The sequence below is a fragment of the Dendrobium catenatum genome, unplaced genomic scaffold (genome assembly GCF_001605985.2).
Source record: "Dendrobium catenatum unplaced genomic scaffold, ASM160598v2 fragScaff_scaffold_72, whole genome shotgun sequence".
NCBI classification, from domain to species: Eukaryota; Viridiplantae; Streptophyta; class Magnoliopsida; order Asparagales; family Orchidaceae; genus Dendrobium; species Dendrobium catenatum.
In genome coordinates, this window is record NW_021318534.1 from 1,589,398 (window position 1) to 1,596,376 (window position 6,979).

A 6,979-nucleotide genomic window follows, 5' to 3' on the forward strand; every position below is an offset into this window, starting at 1 on the left:
CGATTAAATGTATAAAATGAATATATAACAATTGTTAAAAAGGCTTAAAAATTATTTTTCTTAGAAATTGCACAGCATCCTCTTGACAGATATGTACCCTTAAAGGCCAGATGGTTTGTTAAAACTTGCAGGCAGAAAGGTGCCTAACAAAAAAGATAAGTAATTAATATTTTAATGTAGACTCCCGACAGTCTTCAGCTTACTTCTTAGATAATTAGAGTTTCTATGTTGGCCTAAAATTTTAAATTTAAATTTTAAGTAGAAAATTTTTTATTCGTACCCTCACGAGCCTCCAATCAAATCCAAGCTAAAACAAAACTCGACATGCAAATCTAAAAAAAAACTAAAAAAAGTAGGCAAAATTTAATTATAATTAAATTAAATTAGGCACATCAATCAAATCAACTTAATTAAATAAATGACCATAAGCAAAATTGTTTGTTTATTACAACCCAAAAATTAAATAAATTAAAAGTGATTGGTCACCATTAACAACAAACTTGTATTATAATCTTAGGATTGACGCAAGTTGACTTTGAGTTGGCTACTCTTTATCTTCAACTCTTCGTCCTTCTCCTCTTTGAGCTCATTGGATTTATCGTATATGGATACTCAAATGAAAAAGAAAACCCTTACCCCAAAGGGGAGGTTATTATTTTTGCTTTGGGTATTGAAATCATCAAAACTTAGGTTTCTAAATGGAAAATGACTCTCCCTTAAGGGGTATCCTTTTCTTTTTGGAATCCAATTTTAGATATTTGTATTCAAACTCAAAGACACATTCACTACTCAATACTTAATCAAATTAAATCAATATAAAAAATAAAAAACTAGACTATCCTGTAAGATTATCCCAAGCATTTAAATAAACTAAATCACATCCCAAGCAGTTATATATATTATATATATATATATTATGCATTTTGAACGAAATAAATAAATAAACTTGGCCACGCTCTTATTTATTTGGAGGCAAAGCAGCCGAAGTAGATGTAGTATTTATATTAATTATTAATTTAACTCTTTAATTGTCATGTGCGAGCGTGGCCACATATAAAAAATCCTGTGAGCAAATAGATCGTGCATATCCTAAGGGTAATCTAATACTCATTCAAATCATTTCATAGACTGTATTTAAAAGTAAATTAATATTTACATCAATCAATTTTTAATCATAACATCCAATAAAAAAAATGGCACACATCAATAAAGTAAATACCGGTCTAGCCTATATTAGTGTTAGTTGTCCTAACAAACCATCTAAAGTATGTGAGAATGTTGTGTGGCTGGGATAGATCCTAAGATGGATAATTTATTGAATTTGACTAGTGTTTGAGTTTGTTACATGTAGAAGGAGTAGATTTGTGTTTGAGATTAAGTATTACTATATTATGGTTTACTTCATAATGCTTTTTAAAGATGGATTTGTTAAATTAATTTAATTAGTTAAAGATTTATGATTGATAAATTTTAATTAATTTGATTAGTTATTGATTTTTTAGGATTAAATTAATTTAGATTTTCCATCAACCGGTTCATGGCGTTGTGCCATCAGGCTCGAGGAACCATGTCTACTTATGACACTTAGCCACGCAGCCCGAAGTTATCCATCCTAAGAACCTAGTTGATGTAGTTGAATTAAGGATTTTAACTTGGTTAAATAATTAAAAATCATTTAATTTTAAGATTTTACACTTCAATGAATATCTGTTCATGGTGTTGTCATAGTTGGCTCGATGAACCAGACCTCATGGTACTTAGGCTTGCAGCTCAAGATAGCCTATTCTAAAAACTTCATATTTGGAGTGCTTGTTATGTATTAAAATGGTTGTGGATATTTTTATTAATTAAGTTAGATATTTTTTTTTTAATTTTAATCAATTATTGAATTATTGGAGTTATTGGAATTATTTAGTCGTATTAATTTAAGTGGTTAAAAAGTTGACTTTTTAAATTAAAGTTAATTTTGAAAGTTTTGGATTTTTAATAAATATTAAACCTTAGATGAACAATTAAACTATTATTTTGCTGGATTTGGAGTATTCTATAAGAAGTTATAATTTTTTAAAGTTTGAACCTAGCTTTTACTTGATTTTGGTGTTTGACATTATTAAAAAATACTAAACTTTAAATGGATTTTAACGAAACTAAGCATGGTCAATTTGGAATTTTTTGGAATTACTTATGATTTTTCAAAGTTTGGGCATTTTTTGAATTTTAAAATTGCTTAATTAGGGGGATTTTTATATTTTGATACAAATCAATTCCAACCCTCTTGGAATCACCCCCAAAGGTCAGGAATAATCTAAGGGGATGTTTCCAAGTATTTAGTTATTTTAGGAAATTTTAAAAATATATTAAATTAATTAATTTAATTAATTGTCAAATTTCCTTAAAAATTAGATTAAACTTAAATTAAGGGTCAAATAAAAGGGCTTTTAATTTTCATTGATTAGGAGTTAAAATCTGGTCAATTAGAGGTATTATTGGTATTTTTTAGATTTAATTTGGATTTATTAGAATTTTTAGAAGGTTTAAGGTTTAATTAATTCATTAAATTTAAGTTAATTAATTAATGGGCTTCATGATTTTTAAAAATAGTAAAAAAAATTTTATGGTCTGTAGATAATTCTAAGTTTGAATTTTTAAATTTTATAGCCTATTGAGAACACATTTTAATTTTTAAAAGTAATCTAATTTATCTAAATAGATCTTTAATTTTTGTCCTTATGATGTCACTGTGTTAGCTAGGCTTAAATCAATGTCTTTGCTAACCCTTATCATACATATATGAAGCATCACACAAACACAAACAATTCCTAAATCTATGAGAGTCTAAGCTAAATGCAAGTGTATGTGTCCTAAGCATTCACATTAAGATAAAACTTATTTAGTTGATAAATTAATCAATGAATAATTAATAAAGTAATTGTTCATTGACTAATCACCACTCCCCATTAATGATATATAATCAAAACTCAAGCTATGTTTAAAATTTCAAAACTCAACTCAAGGCTCTCAAAATTTAATATATATAATTTCAACGTTAATTTTATATTAATGACAAACATGGTGGTGCGCCATCATCTGTCACTAATATTAGTCAAGAATATTACAGAGCCATTGGATCGCCCGTGGTATTGAATTGACGGCTTGGATCAAGATGGACGAAGATCCGAATGATAGAGGTACATGTGTGGTTGGATTTTTCATATAAACAATGAGATCTGGATAGTTGATCATGAGATCAATGACCCAGATTTCATACAAGCATGAACTAGCGATAAACCCTAAGAATAAGAAAAAAAACCTTATTCTCCCTAACTACTCAACCATTTTTAACAAAATTTTAAACAAAATACCTAAGAATGAAGGACATAAATAGGGTGCTATTTATTTGAGCTAAAAAATACTTAAAAAGAGTCTATTTAAGTAAAAGTGTGTAGATCTAGGGTTGAGGTTTTACCATGATCCAACCGGTGGATTTAGGATTTTTTTTTTCTGAGCTTGTGGATTGTCCTCATATAAGACTCTAGAAGAAATCCACGGTTAAAAACACCAGGATCGATGTCTAGGAGCCTGAAATAGAGTGGGTGGTTGGTTCACCAGAGAAGTCATCCCCGACAACGTGCAACCACTTCGATTTTCTAGTGGAAAGGGAGAGGAGCTCTAGGAGAAGAAAAATAAAATAAGAGGCAGGTTGGATATGGTCTGGAAGCAAAAGTTTGAATCTAATCTACAAATGAGACCCCTTAGCGCATTTCATGCTTAGGGTTTTGTTTGGACGATCCTGATCAATCAGGCCTCTTACTTAAATGTCTTACACCTGTCCTAAGTCATTGGGTAGCAGAGGGAAAGGCTGAAATAAGCCACACTCTCATTTGTTGGCTTGGCAAATGGGGGAACCATTTGCCATTCCTGGGTAAACCAGGACCTAGGCTTGGTTTAGGAAGCCTTAGGAGGGCTTTTAAGCTCAAATAACATCTCTACAATAGCCTATACCAAGAGCAGGTGGGGTTAGCTATGAGATTTGGTACTTTGAAAAGGTTTAAGGTCTTTAGTTGACTATCTTGACTAGTCAATGGGTCAAGGCAGTCTAATGTGGCACCTAAAAGGTTTGGGCTGCTAGTAAAATAAATTTCAAGATAATTCAAAGGCATAGGTGGAGGGCATGAGCAAGTTAATGAATGTATGGTCAAATTTGACCAAGTTAAATAAGTTGACTTAGTCACATTTACTAGAGCTTAACTCACTCATAGATTGGAATGTATTCAAGCCATTTAAAGAAGGTGAGCTTAAAGCTTGAAAGAGATTTTATTGCCATAGAGGTTTCCAAACCCCAAGAGCTGACCTTGGTCAACTCCTTAGGATTTAACTCTCCAAAATTTTGAAAACACCTAAGCCATTAATTGGAAAGGGATATAGGGTTTGAAATTTGTTGATTTGATCAAGTAAGATGATCTGACCCAAATGGGTTAGATTTACCAAACTTAGGTTCATTTGACTGAGTCAACTATTGACTGTGTCAAAGTGGCCAAATAATTTCAAACCAGTTAGGAGAGTTGATGAATGGAGTATGAGTGAATTTGGAATTAATTTGAGATTGAATTAGTTAACGCGGGACTTATGGTTGATATTGTCAACCTAGGTTGACTTGGTCAACCAGCTTGACTTAGAGGCAGGGGTTGGGCTTCAACAAATTTGGAATGATGTTTTGAGTCTATTGAAGGTGGTCTGGCCTAGGGAGGTCATTTCAGTCAATTTGACTATTTGGATCCTTAAGAGCTTATTTGGTCAACCTAACTAGACTTGATCAACAAGGTTGACCTATGGTTTGGGTTTGGGTCCAACATATATGATTTGATATTTGGAGACCATGTTGATCTTGTTTTCAGTTAAAACCTTGATCAAGGGGGTTGACCTAGTCAAATTGACCAAGCTAAACCCCAAGACCACCTCCCTTATACTTAGTGGGTCAAACCAAGTCTGCTGAGCCCAAACCTAGGCTCTGGGTCAACCTGGTTGACCCAAACCTCTTTATTTGATTCCAAATATATTCCTTAACTTCCTTGGTTCAATTCTCTCATCCCCTGGACTCAATGGGTCAGACCCAACCCATTAGGCCCAGACCCATGCCCTAGGTCAACCTGGCTGACCCAATTAGCCCAAATGGGTAAATTCAAGCTCTAATAAAATCTGTACCTCCTTGGGTTCAATGGGTCAAGCCCAACACATTGGGCCCATACCCATGCTCTAAGTCAACTTGGTTAACCATTAAGCCCAAAGGAGCTCATTTCAAATTCAAACCCATTCCACTTCATCTTGGGCTCAACCCCCGCCTACTTATGTCTAATTGACCATGTTGACTAGGTCAACCCATGCCTTGGTCAAACCTAGCCTTGCATGGTCAAATTTGACCTATTTAGGTCAAATCCCCTCAATTTAAGACATTAAAAGCCTTCTTGATATTCCCTTGGCCAAAACCATGGCCAAGGGGGATTAATTCCCTCCTAATTAGCCTTAGGAGAGATCTAGACCCTTAATCTTAGGTCTAAGATTATAAATAGGCTTTTTGGGGTTCATTAGAGAGGACTTTTGCTCTTGGACTTTCTCCAAGCCTCTACAGCCCTAGAGCTTTTGTGTGAGAGATCTTTATACACCCCCACTTCCTCCAAGCCAAATACCACTGGTCAAGGCCGCTGGCGATCGATTTCCGGCCACCCTCGCTTGAAAACCCTCCAAAGCTTAGAGTGGATGATCCAAGGCTTCTCAAACTTGGGTTCCTAAAGGAAGACTAATCATGGACAGTCTAAAAGCTTAGATATTTCAAAATCCAGAAGATCTAATGGTAAGAACTCCTCAAAACCTTAGATCTTGGTCACTACACTTAGACCTATATAGTTTTCTAATAAGCGCTTTTTAGATCTTCCAAATGCTCCCACAAAACTTCTGTTCATATGCTTCATTGTGTTTAAAATTTTAATAAAATTGATCAAGTATTTATGAAAAATAAGTTGATTTTCATATATAGGGTTTAGTCCATAGGCTGCATGAATGATATATAATTCGGATCATTGATTTCAAGATCAACAACCCGAGACATCGTTCTACGGTCTGGATAGCCTAGGGATCAGATCCCGTGGTTAATCTCCCATTTCGGGTCGATCTAAGACGTCCATCTCAAACCATGAGATCCAGCTCAATTGTTTGATCCCGTTTGATCGTGATCGACCACGAGGTTTGAGCTTAGCCGTTAGATCAAACCGCGTTAGATCTAATGGATCGACACATTGCTGCGTTGGTTAAGTGAACACATTCACTTGACCGTCGCCATTTTTAAGGCCGAATCAGATCCTGCCACATGGAAAGCATGTGCATGGTTGGGGCCGTCGGCTGTCTGTGTAATAAAACCTTTAAATTAAAATTAAAAAATTAACCATAACTTCAAAATTTGGTAGAAAATTAATTTCTCAGCCATTTTTGGAGTTCTAGGGCTCATTTTCTTTAGAATTCTATGTTATTTATTTTAAAAATAAGTTTAGTTTGATTTCATTCATATTTTGTTAATTATTTAAAAAATATTAAAAACCCTATTTTATTTTTAAATAAAGATATGCAAGTTATTTTAATTTGAAATTTGGTAGAGGCATCATAGGGTCTAGTGTCCATCTTCCCTAATTTTCTTGGGCATGTTTGAGGGAAGATCATATAGTTTATGAATTTACAAGGATCTAGGTCAATGTCTGATTTGGATTTTTATTTGGAAATTCATATCTAATTCGATTTAAATCCCAAGAATACCTATGATACCTCATTTTTTTCTTCTTTCAAGAAAATTATCTATTTTAATTTAAATTTATTTTCAAAAACCAAAGTTTTTTTTCTAGATTATTTCATCAGTATTTAATTATTTTTACTAGATAATTATAATTTAATTAATTAATATATTAATTATTTTAAAATTTAAAAATTATTTTGA